We start from the raw sequence: 13,574 nt of genomic DNA on the forward strand, positions 1-13,574 counted from the left end.
TTTAATTAACCAGACTGGTAACCTTTGCCAAGGATCTTGTTGAAGTCAATGGACTTTCTGTTTCACAAGAGCTAAGCTGATGGAACTCTTTACTCTAAGAACTGTCCAAAAACAAGTAGTAGTTTAAAGTATTGAGCTCATATGCATTTTTTGTGAAGAATTTTAATCACGTGTACAGAATGCAAGGGCATAAAAATATAATGTCTAATGCTACATTACATTATCTTCAAAGAAGATAATCACACATCAACCATGTGAATATTTATCTCTCAGTATAGATGAAGACATCCAAAATTTCAAGGAGATATACTACTGTATATAAACTCCATATGTAAGATTGCATATGAATATGTAAGATTTGTGCTTGTGTATTTAAATCAATTTAATTCAACAACCATTACTTCATTAATGCACTCTGTATTTTTATAGCATGCTCTTATATCAATCAATTAATGTTTCGCATTGAGTTTAGATGTAGCCAAAGTGCAACCGTGCTGTACAGTACCAGCATTAGCAGGGGTTTCACTCCTGTTTCCTTTAGAATACCCCACACACACCATTCACACTTGCAAATTAAATTAGATCCTGTTGTTATCAAGGCAGGAGAATAACACAGCAGGTGCCATACATGTAGCTTGTTCTATTTAAGCAGTTTTTTTTTCCCCAGGGCACAAACTAAATGATAAACAGCAACATATACTGAACATCAAAAGAAATGTATCCCCTATGATAAAAAAATGACAAATTGCATGTCATGAAACAAACTATGACATTTATAAAATGTTTTAGTACAAACACGACATATATGTATTCGTCATTGTGATTAACATTTGCCATCAATAGGAATCTATTGTGAAAATTGCAGGTTTGCAGTGTGTGTGGCCACTTCTAAAAGCAATTCAAGCTTTACATTTGCACCACATGCTTTGCCGCAGGTGGGAGCTCATTCTGCAAATGTCCAACAGGCAGGGCATCCACAGCTTGACTGTCACATTCTCATCTCACAAGACCACCGTTTGTGCATGAGCAGCATGAGGATGTGTGTTTTCCTGTTGGAAAGTTATCAATCAGGACGAATCCATTGGAAGGGCAGGAAATGAGGCCTCAGGCTTCGATCATGGAGGGGTCATGCAGTCGGCATTACTGATCATCACTGTCAGTGAATATCTGTGAGCATTGGGCCCCTTTTTTGGTCTTCTGGCCTAGAAATAATGATAGTTTAATTTTGTCCTCACAGTTGAATCGTTGATGCACAGGTGGTTGCTACCTGGCATTTCTAATGCAAAGAAGCTGGCAGCATGAAAACAATCATGAAGATATGGAACATGGATAATGTGTTGGTCTTGGCAAAATGTCATGACTCATGTTATTCCAAATCATGGTGTATTATTGAAAGACTGGGTTTGGCTGTAAATCATTCCCAGGTTAAAAATTGCTGGATGTGAACACCACAGACAGCAAGTGACAGTAGTCCAGCCTCTAACATATCAATGGGACAAAGGCGTTGCTCTTTTGATAAGCACTGCTTATGATGCATTTTCAATACTCATTACATGATTTGTTGAAAAACTGCCTAAAAATACTGTAAAAGCAGTATCATTATGATTGATATTAATGATGAATGTGTTCTCCAGAGTAATAATTAAATTTAATGACTTAAATGTCTCACTAATTACAGCTAAACAATGGATAACTTTAAGTAATAAACTATTAAAGCCTTTAATATCTCATTCAAATGATGGTAGACTTCTAATCCTGCAGCATTACCAGCAGTGGTGCATGAGGTGTTTTAGTATGCAAATAATTTACATAATCAATTATCAGTCCGTTTTCTGGTAGCAAAGACATTACCCATGTCTATATTAATGCTCCGGGTACTCATACACTATATAAAAATTGCAAAAAAAACCCAACAACATTCTTTTATATACAATATGAAAATAGATATTATCTATTTTTAGGGTCTTTTTGTTAAAAAAAAAGTTACCCACCAGTTTCATTCCTGATGGTGCTGAAGAAAATAATTACAATGATCCTTTGTAAAACCCAGTGTTTGAAATTTAGATCAGTTTTAGTTTAGATTAGTTTGGTTTTTTTTACTTGCATGTAGCACTCTGCACTTGTCTACATTAAGGGATCTGCATGATATTTGCTCCTTTATGGATTCTGATTAAATGTTTTTGAATTTCCTTCGGTAATTTCTACAGTATTTGCTGATTCTCCTATTTCAGGTATCATCTGCAAAATGTACTAGTTTACTAACTATACTATAATGTAGTTGATATACATAAATCAGAAATAGCCATGATTGTTTCTGTAATGTATTAACTGAATATACCATGTCATTCACTTTGTTTGTTTCCATTATAGCTGTTTATTATTCAAAATGCTCTAAGATGCTAAGCAAGACCTGCCTTTTCTGAAAAAATCCAATACCTATCTTATAGAATCATGTTGCCCTACAAATAATCATCTAATTCTTATTTCATTAGTAGTTTCTATACCCTTACATGTAATAAATGTTAGACTTTATTGGTCTATAATTACTTATTCTTCTTGTGTCACCCTTTTTATGGATGGGAGCTACATTAGCAATTTTCCATTCAATGAATATTACCTTTATGTTGAGTGACTGTTGGAGGAGTTTGCTAATGGCCTATGAATAACATGCATACAATGGTAGAATACCATTAGGTCTTGGAGATTTTTTTTTAAACTTAAGTGCTTCTAATACCTGCAATACTTCTGTCTCCTCTATGCTAAAATTAAATTATTATGGAACTTTGTCTTTTCTCAGTCTAGGGCAAAACAAATGTCTAAAGTGAAATATTAATTCAACACATCACCCATTTCCCTTTCATAAATTCCTTGTTTTTATTATCTTTGAGCTACTTTATTGTTGCAATAGTAAAATATATTATTTATTTTAGCCACCATTGCAATATTCTTACAATCTATGTCCTGATCCTTCTAACATCCTTTCTTACTTGTGCTTGGAATTTATTTTACTCAATTGTTCTTATTGAATGAGGTGTTACAAAGATTTCTGCACTATTTCTGCCACTATTTTCTCAACTTGAATTTGGATGTGAACTTCAGGCAGAATATCACTGAACAGTTGCCACCCATTCTCTTCTGATTCCATATCTATCTTATCCCATTGTGCTTCTCTTAAACTCTGTCTTGTTTATAATCTGAAATAGTTCCCCTTGAAAGCATAACCTTTGGTTTTGGACTCTGCCTGTACCGTTTCAAAATATATTTAAAAACATGTGATATCATGGCCACACTTACATCTGAATAATAGGAGAGTATAAAACAGGAAGGCATTTGTAACCTTTTGCTGTGCCAAAGCTACATGAACACCAGAACAGCCCAACAAAGAATTTGGAGAAATAAGACCAAGCTGAAGGAATGGAAGAAAAAACTGATATCTATAGTAGGTTCAGTGTTGGCAACCAATGAAAACGAAACAGGCAAGATACTTAACTGATGAAAGTGAAAGTGAGGTAAGACTGTTCTGGCCGTTCATTTACATAATTGATTGTTAGCCACAAAGACATTTCCAGTGTTGGGTTTGATGTGTTTTCATTTTTATTGTAGATAAATTCACCGTACAAAAATGTATCCCCACACAGTTATTATGTCTGTCTGTCAAAATCTTCTTTTCTATACTTATGAAAACCTGCACCCTCAAACTGTCCAAGTGCTTCTTCCCTGACTCTTTCCATCCTTCCCTCTTCAGTTTGTCTGTTAATGTTATATTCATCACCCTCTCTGCGTTAGTCTCAGTTACCTCATAAACAAATTGTAATGCAGAAGCTTCTGTTTCTTTCATCTTGCCCTTCCTACCCTGAGCATTTAGGTATAAGCATTTAATTACTTTGTCCTTTTGTTTTTTCCCCCCTTGAGTTCCATTTCTGGCTCTGCTCCCTGTGTAACTCCTTTGCAATTTTTCTTTTGATTTTTCCTACCTTGAATCGCTCAGCTTCACAGCTGCAGGCTTTTCACTTTCACTTCTCTTATCTAAATTATACTGATGTACAAACAAAAAAGAAATTAAATTTATACATGATGTACAAAAGAAGGACTTGGGTCTCTAACTACACATTTTAAGCACAGGTATCAAAAGATCACAAATGTCACCAAAAAGCGAAGAAAAATACCAATCAAAGAACTGTGACATTTCTTCAATATGGAATGTGATGCACAATCAAAACAAAATAAAAAACATTATGAAACTGATATGCAGTGTGACCCCGCTTAGGCATTCGAATAGGGAGCTGCATCAGCATGCGTAGGCTGCAAAGGAACAGGTAAAGGTTCATTCCATGCTGTAAGGTTAAGAAAAGAAACACTATGTTTTGGCTGTGGAGCTTTCTTCAGGTGTGAGGGAGAGAAATATTAGCAAATAAATAAGGCATATGTGAACAAAAGACAGGGTAGTTAAGCAAGGGCAGGGAGAGGGGAAGAAATAAGCATAAAACAGGTGAGAATGAGTGTCCAAACTAAGGGAGAGAAAAGACAATATCTGCAAATTAATGGAGAGGATTTAAAAGGAGGTGAGTAGGGGGAATGTGTGGTCTAAGTTTAAGAATAATTTTGGTTTCAGATGTGTTTCTGCAATAGGGTTTCCGAAATCCCTGTGTGAGGATGCAAACAGAGAGATCAGAAAGATCATGGCTATTAGATGTGAAATGGGGAACTGTTGGTTTGGAGAGATCTTTGATCCCCACACCTCTGACATGTTCCCTGAAATGGTCTGCCAGTCTTCATCCTGTTTCACCATTGCAAATGGCTTGGCTTTTTAGGCATTAGCCTGAAGGCATTAACACATTCCCAGCAGTGTTGATACACTGACCAGGCAGTATTTGGATCATCACTCTTCCTGTGTACTTCCAGCCTGCTTGCAAAGGATGGTCCTTTGCAGTTGTCTCTTACTGATGGAATTGGTGAGTCAATTTCACAGAGTGTTTCTAGTGAAACCTGCATGTCTCTTCTAAACAATGTAAGGCATTTTAGAGTTCCCAGCTGTCATAAATGTTAATGATTCTAAAATTGTGTATTTCGGGACACAAAAGATGAATTTCCACTATTATTTTATTTGATTATTAATTGACAATTTAAAATTGTGATTGTATAAAAATGATTTGAAAACAAAATAGCAACACATTGCAAAGTGTGTTTTTAACCTAGTGTCTTTTGTCATTGTCAGCCTGGACTTGTTTTTCCTTCTTGTTGCAATGTATTTTTTCTAAACGCTTAAAAATGCATTATTTGGTAGATATTTTTTGCCTTTGCTTTTCTTTTAAAGTGTTTTATGTGCATAACACCCCTTGTGATTTAATTCAATATACAGTAAATGTATTTAACTTTTTCTTTTAAATTCTGTGTTTGCATTGCAGTCCAGATTTTCTAGTAATACTGTATGAAGACACCTGCCCAATCACAAGCTATGTTCTAAGCAATCAAGTTACCTTTGAGCTTTCTGGATCAGGAGTCTTGCATGTAATCAAGTGTTTTTGTGCCAGACTTTCCCTTGTCTATCTCCCTGACATAGTCTCACTAAATACATCAGACAACTTAAAGAATATACTGTACATCATCCTGCAGCCTTATCTAATGAACATGCCAGTTATCTTTGAGTTTAAGAGATTAGATTTCTGTCGGTAGACAGCTTCTTCCAACTTGATACATATGAGTAATTTTCCCTTTCATGGAACTAATGGAAGTACTTCATTTTGTAGAGGACCACAGAACATATTCAGATGTTATACAACAGTTAGATATTGTCATATTTCCTTACAAGTCTTCTTAAGAGCAGTTGAAAAGGCAATAATCTAAGCATATTTTCAGAATGATTTGGATGCTAAGAATATACAGTAATGTAAAGTTACCATTTGTCTTTCTGAGAGTCACAACAGCAGAAGCAAAACAGCTACACTTTAAATGGAATATATGTGTGTCCCTGCTTGCAGTTTTGCACATAGATGCACATACTTAATTGCTGCACAACTATTACGAGGATTTCTTAGCAGAAAGATGGATCTGCAGTATGTAATTTACAATTCACAGCTTTCATATCCAGAATTATGCCACTTAATATTTTTCATGTTTTTTCTTCCAATAAGCATTGCACGATCACATTTAATTTTGTGCCTTTTGATGTCATCTGTCACAGGACTGCCATGATACGAATAATATTTGTAAACAGCCTTTTTATTAAAAAGTTAAGTTCTAAATTAAAGTAAATAAACACCTTGGTTTCTTATTGATTATAGCAGATTAAGTGTTCTAAATATCCATTGATTTTGTACATTCAGAACTTCAGAAAGCTTCTGTAGGCATTTAGGTTAATAACCACAGAACTGGTTAATGAAATAGAAAACAGTACGGATTAGGGATGATTGCTCAAATTGAGGTGATGAAATTTGTGTGGCGTGCCACAGGGATCTATCTGTACTAGGAATTATTAATTATAATTAATTTATGGCAATGATCTATATTTTATGTATAACTATTCTCATTTACAGATAATTCAAAACTTGGAGAATAAGAAACACTGCAGGAGCATAAAAGGCAATTAAAAAAACATCAGCAAAATTCACTGTTGACAGTGTATGCAGGTAGCAGAAAAATAAACATGTAATTGTGTAACATTGAGTAAAAAAAAAACATTTGTGAAACATCATTTTTATCTTATAAAATATAATTGGACAATTCCAGTCACCAAGGGCCAAGGTTTTCAAGGTATCTTTAAATCATTGCAACCACATGATCTACTTACGTAGATCAACTCTAATTTTTACATATTTTTCATCATCATCATCATCATCATCTTGTGTTACACTCAAAACCTGATGTAAATGTTTTATTAGAGTTTTCATTTATACATTTCTCATGTATCTCTTGTCTTTCCTCTGATTCATACCTCACTCAGTCCAATCAAGCTAAGTCATTGTCATCTGAATGTAATCATTCCTCATGTCCTTCAGACGCTGTTGATTTCGAAGGGCTGGTTGCAGTTTTTAGCATGTGCTCAGAGTAATTAGCAGAGAGACAGGGAAGCCTGTTGTCTGAGTGTGATTTGTTCTGACACCTTGCTAACTAATGTTACTGGGAAACCAACATGCTGATTGAACTTATTCAAATAAGATACTTTCTTTGAACTGCAGCAAGTGGGCATGAGGCTTTGTTATGAATCCCTGTGGAGACTGTTGACAGTCTCTCAGGTTTCTGACAGGAAAACCTTAGAGTCAGCCTGAGGGCTTTTTCAGTAGCAGTTTGGATTCAGCTGTGATCAGAATTTTTTTCAAACTTACCCTTGAAGTCCATTGTAATAGTTTGAAAGACAAACATTTGAAGGGGCTAACTTTAGTGATACTAAAAATTATTTGGAAGTGGAAAATGATTTAGAAAACCATAAAACACAGAAGGCTCTTGAAGTTGTTAATGCAAACCACTAAATATCCATATAAAAATTGTAATGAGTGAAAATCTCTACACACAGATTATTCTATTACTGGATAATTAACCATACACTTTTTTGACCTAGTACAAGAGGCATTTTTAAAGTACCAGAATTTTATGCTCAAACATGAGTGAAAAGCCAATTTATTTTCTACAAGACAAGGGGAATGTAATGTCTGAATGTTGAGGAAAGTTACTTTCAAAATGTAATCTATTACTGTACTTTTAATTGCATGTGATTACCTTTTCTAAATAACTTTCCTTGACAATGGACTTTTTCCTTGAATTTTCAACTGCTGTCAACTGTGAAAAAAGGTGCTCCTTGTTTCCTAAAATGTTGCAAGCACACCATTGAGCACACATTGTTTCACACTGATGCTGAAGTCCATAAATGATTCAATGTCAATATCTTTTCAGGATGAGAGTAAATTAAAGTTTCATGGATAGTATGTCCCTTTTTTATCCTCTTCAGATTCTCATACATACTGTTCCAGGCTGTAATCTCATCTTTGTCAGTATTTGTCATCCTTTTGTGGGTCTTTGAGTGCTCCCCTGTGACTCTGCCTCATCCTGACCAGAATTCTGCTTTACAAAAGTTGAATAAAATGAGTCCAGAACAAATTGTGAAAATGGATTACACTTTTAAATCATAGACTGTTAGGTCTTTATTAATATTGCTTACTCAAGCCAGGTCCCAAAGATATTATTGCTTCATTAAAACATACTTAACAAGTAAACATCCCCAATTCTAAAACTCTGTGGCCATTGAAAGGACAGCATAATTAACCTAATTCAATATTCAATATTACCGAAATATTAAGATGTCTTGAATTGCAATCAACTTGCCTGAGGGCTTCAGCACATCTTGATATAATTTTGCCATTAAACTGTAGCATTACATGAAAGAGCATTTAATTGTACTTGTGCTGAAATACTGTAAATTCAAGAGTGTTGTGCAGAACATAGAAAGTACCCAAATCATTGAATCTTGTAGTACCTTATAGTATAGACTCATGACATTGTTTTATTATGCAAGTGTCCTCTATTCTTTCCCACTAATGCTACAACCAATCTACCACTTATACTTAATACCCCTTAATAGTCAAAAACATAAGTGTGAAAATTAAATAACTGATGAAAATGACTGATCCATCACAGCACAATTTTTTAATTAATTTCTCAAATAATTATTAACAGACTATTAACCAGGGGTGTAAAAAAGGGATGTTTTTTTCCATTTTCTCTTTAGTTGTATAGTACATTTCCATATACACAGTGATATATGAAAGTGTAAAAGATCCGAGAGAAAAAAAATATATATGCAGGGAAATTTTTCATGTTTCATTTCCTTAAAGTTACAGTTGGTTTTTGTGTAATAATTTCTGTTATTAGAAAATACAAAGACACCTCTTTAAAGGAAACATAAAACAGAACATTAATCTTCCCCAGACAGCATTTCCAATTTTTAATTTTGTATGTCCAATTTGTTCATAAATTCCAGTAGAAAGCCAGCTCCTAAAGGTTATTTCATTAATCAAATAGGGGGAGCTTTGCAAAGGCTTGTCCAGAGTGGTGTGTAGCTTACAAATTTGAAGAAATGCTCACATTTACCTTAAAAAGAAATAGATGAGCTGAAAATTTCATGTTTTGTTTACAATTGAATGATGTTGGGGTTTGAGCAACTGTATAAGAATGAAAAGGAGAGAGAGATTATGAGTTAAAGACATCTTGTATTGCTCAAGAAAGTCCTAGGGATTCTCAGCATCACATTCTTCACATGTATTTCATGACCCTCAGAAGTGTTATCACCTGCCCTCTTGTTGCTGTAGCCCTAGATGCAGCATAACAGCAATTTCTGTGCAGTGGGGATCTGGTGTTGAGAGTTTCATTGGTGCCACTTCTCCTGGCTGTTTACAAGTTGAAATTGTGTTGGTCATGCATATGTTCCAGAAGACATGGACAATTTTATGTTTGGGTTTAAATACATTTTCATTAAATTATATTTTAAAATATCAGTGTCTAATACATTTTAAAAATTATATTTTAAAATGTCAGTGTCTTTTATTTTGTCACATAACAGGATATCAGATCAAGCATCCTACCAAATACTTTACTATAAACAAAGAATGTATACTGTATATATATATTATTAAACTCTTCAAAAGATGTTTGTGAAAAAAATTGATCAAAGACTTAAAACTTCATCTTATTTATTTTCCCTTGCTAACAAGACTTTAAAGTCTGAAAAGTATATATTGTAATACCGCTGGGGAAGAAGGTAACAACTACACAAATCCAGTACATACAGGTAAAAATCGTGCATTTTATTTACAATACTAAGGTCAAATATAAAATGGGGACAGAAGCCTGGTTCTCATTGAGCACTGATTCACTTATTGAGACTCTTAATAAATAAAGAACCTGACAGATGAGCTGCTCATCAACACTGTTGTACAGTATAATGGATTGGAAGTTGTCCATATCAGAACTTGATCAGCTCCTTCTTCCACTGATGAAACGCATTTCAATGATCTGAACTCTGTTATCAATGATCCTTCCTAATGATCTCCAATCTCTCCAACGATTTCTATTGGCCTCTGGTAGCTTCCGCTTCTTAGTTTTTTACTCGTTACCCAAGGAATTGCTTTTATTCTGGTTGGGTGATGGCTGACAATCACAGACGTCTTCAAATACTGTGATTCACAGTAAGATGACAAAGCATATCAGACCATGTTAAACTTATTGAATATGCTCTTTTCATATTCTTTCCTTAAATGAGACTCTGTAAATAATAGAAGAGCATTACAGATCTTAAATAAAAGAACCCCACAAGACAGAAAGAAACTTCACCTGAAAAGAGGGATCAAAATGATGCCTGTGACTCAACTAATTAAAAACGTAACACAATCCGAACATTGTGCGAATGTGCCTGTTTTGCTTTTCAAGACAATTTTAAATTAAAAAAAAATAATTGAAGATCCAATCCAATTGCTTGCTTTCTAAAATTAAAACAAGGACATCCAGGGATTAAACAGAACACACAAAATAAAACCCTGTAGGTGAGTTACATACTGAAACAGTGTGTAATCCTGTAGGTGAGTAATATTTTGTTGAACCTCATATTTATATGCACTGAATAGGCAGTCCCCCGGCATTTCATTACAATTTTTGATTGGTCGTAGCCATTGTGGCCTACCAGCTAAGGTAAAGAGCTCGTTTTCGAATGTTTTTCCACTTCAAGCCCCAGCTCCGTCACTGACTCATTACATATCACCCCAAGCCAATAACTAACCATTTCATGCTCTGTTCAGACAACACTGCAGCTGCATCAGCTGATGAGCATTTCCCTCTTAGTCTCTTCATACTGTATATTGATAAAAAACACCTGGCAAAACAAATATATTTGTCATATATTTGTCAAATAAATATAAAAAATTGTAAAGTCAATCATCATAAAGGTACACAATAACAGTTCTAGACACTTTTTGAATTATCAAGAAATACTGCAGCACATTTTAGCAAACATCATACCTGATATCTTACACATGCTTTTAAAAAAGCATAAATATGCAGTGTATGTCAAACCCATTTACTGGTACAGTTCTAATTGTATTTTACATCTGAACATTGCATTCTAAGTTTAATTTTATTTCTTAATGGCAGTGTGAATTATTCCATCTCAGGAAAATGATTTACATTTTTGTTCACGTTATGCTGGTAGATGTCAAACGGAGTAAAAAAAGATAGTTTCATTTTTTTCTTTCACTTATATTGACTCTGACCTAGAAATTACATCTGTTTTCAAAGAACTGCTACAGGAATATGAATAAAAAAATTAATCAATTTATTCAATGCACCATTGTGCTGACTGAGTGAATACTGTAAAAGACGGGAGGAAAAATACATCAGATATTATGAATTGTGTATCTATCATACAGACTGATTTTCCAAACATTCTGATGTAACAAGAGAAAGCACCATCAATCTTCCCTTGTTAAGTCCTAAAAGATAAATCTGCTATAGTGCATAACCTCTCTAGAGCAACTTTAAATTGGGCCCTGCTAATTCCTCTTCCACATTATCTAAGTGTATCCCACTGCCATGACAACTGGGACAACTAGACTACTCTGTAAGGTCATGGATGATAGGCTTGAGAGATACATTTACTTCATGGTTTTTATCCTATATTCCTATTGTATGCCATATGCAGTATAAAGTGTGTTTTGGATGCATATCTGTTGTTGTATGCTATAACGTAAAGAACAGAAGGAACATACCATCTTTGACTTTGTAAATGAAATATATGGCACTTATTTTACAACTACTGAAGCAACATGTTCATAAAACAAGATTTCTAAACACAAGGTGATTCTATTTGTTGTATACTCACAATTGAGTAGACAGAATAAAAACAACTTCAACTACTCAAAAGAAGGGTGAACAGTTTGACTCACTGGCTTCACAGAGTCCAACGGGAGCCATTGTTGTAAGCTGACATCTGACGTCAAAACGGGAATGCTGCTGTCCAAAAGCAAGAGATTCTCGATGATCAATGTCCTAGACACCTAGAGATGCTGATGAAAAAGTTAGCTGTAAGACCCCATTTGAATACCATAGAACCAGTGGATGATGACTGAGAATCAGATAAAGTATTGAAGCTACTTTTTGGTCAAGCATGAGGCAATAATGAATGGGGGAAACTTTAGAAAGCAGTGCTGCACTGCAGAATATACTGTACCCCTATTTCTGTACTGACCCACAATGAGCCATGTCATCTAGTTCAGACAAGTAAAGACAAGGGCTCTTAAGGGCAGTTTCAGAGGCTGCCTGCACTTTCCACTCAAGTCAAACAGAGGTACGGGGATTGACTAACAATAACAGGAATGCTGCGTCTGGAATAAAAAAAAAACAAGGCTGGTGAATACTGAGTTCAGATTCTACTGTACTTTCATACTGTAGAATTTGGTGCATCTTGAGGAGACAGGAGGGAATGGAAATGCGTGTTTGTGGCCAATGTCGTTTTGCAATGCCCATACAGGTTGTATCAAGTTTTCCGACATGACTTGACCGGCAGGCTTCTGGAGATCACATACATGTGAGCTGTACCTACTGTATCTAGAATTGCTATTGTTATTTGAGTCCTGAAGATAATAATAATAATAATAATAATAATAATAATAATAATAATAATAATAATAATAATAATAATAATAATAATAATTTACACTTATATAGCACTTTTCTGGACACTCCACTCAAAGCGCTTTACAGGTAATGGGGTGAAGAATGAAGATAACCAGGAGATGCTGATTCAAGTTTCTTGTAGACACAGTTTGTCTCCCTTATTCTAAATCAAATTTTCAGCTACCTTTAAATGTTTTTCTACTTTATCCAGTCAATTGTCACCCATATGCAGTTCTTCACCAATTATATTTACTGAGAACACAGTTTCGATCTGGGGAATCAATTTTCCATCATATTTTGGTCCAGTTCATAGGCATTATGCTGACATATATTAGAGCACCAGATTGTGTTTTTTAATATTGGTATGTTCTTGCAATGATGCACTGTGTACTGTACATATTAAATCACTTAGATACAGTTACTCATTGGTTGTGACTCCTGCAAGTATAATCTGTGAGTACTGCATACAGTACATATCCTCTCTGTCAATGGTGTTCTTCAGGCTGAACAAAAGCGTGCAAAGGAAATGTTAACTAACTGTTTTCAGTAGCACCACATTTACTGAGGCAGTATTCATTCCTTGGTGCATTGAATGAGAATGATTGGAAGGGACATGTCTATGTTGTTTTTGGCTAAGGTAATCCATGTTCTTGTTAATAGTAATAAGTGCTAAAGAAGCTTGAAAAACGTTTTAAACACACACAAAATAAAGACAAATTATTTAAGTGAAAGTTTGCTTATGTGTACAAAGGAGAAGTAAAGGCTTCTGAAGGATATAAATTAAATAATAAAAATGTGAAAAATAAAAACATTAATGGCAAATATCCACAAGAGACTATATCAGTTTGTGGAGACGTACAGTACAGCTGAGGGGCTCTATGATTCTGGTATTATTGAAGGTTCATATGACAGCAGTCTCA

This window comes from Lepisosteus platostomus, chromosome 11, assembly GCF_059453375.1.
Source record: "Lepisosteus platostomus isolate fLepPlt1 chromosome 11, fLepPlt1.hap1, whole genome shotgun sequence".
NCBI classification, from domain to species: domain Eukaryota; kingdom Metazoa; phylum Chordata; class Actinopteri; order Semionotiformes; family Lepisosteidae; genus Lepisosteus; species Lepisosteus platostomus.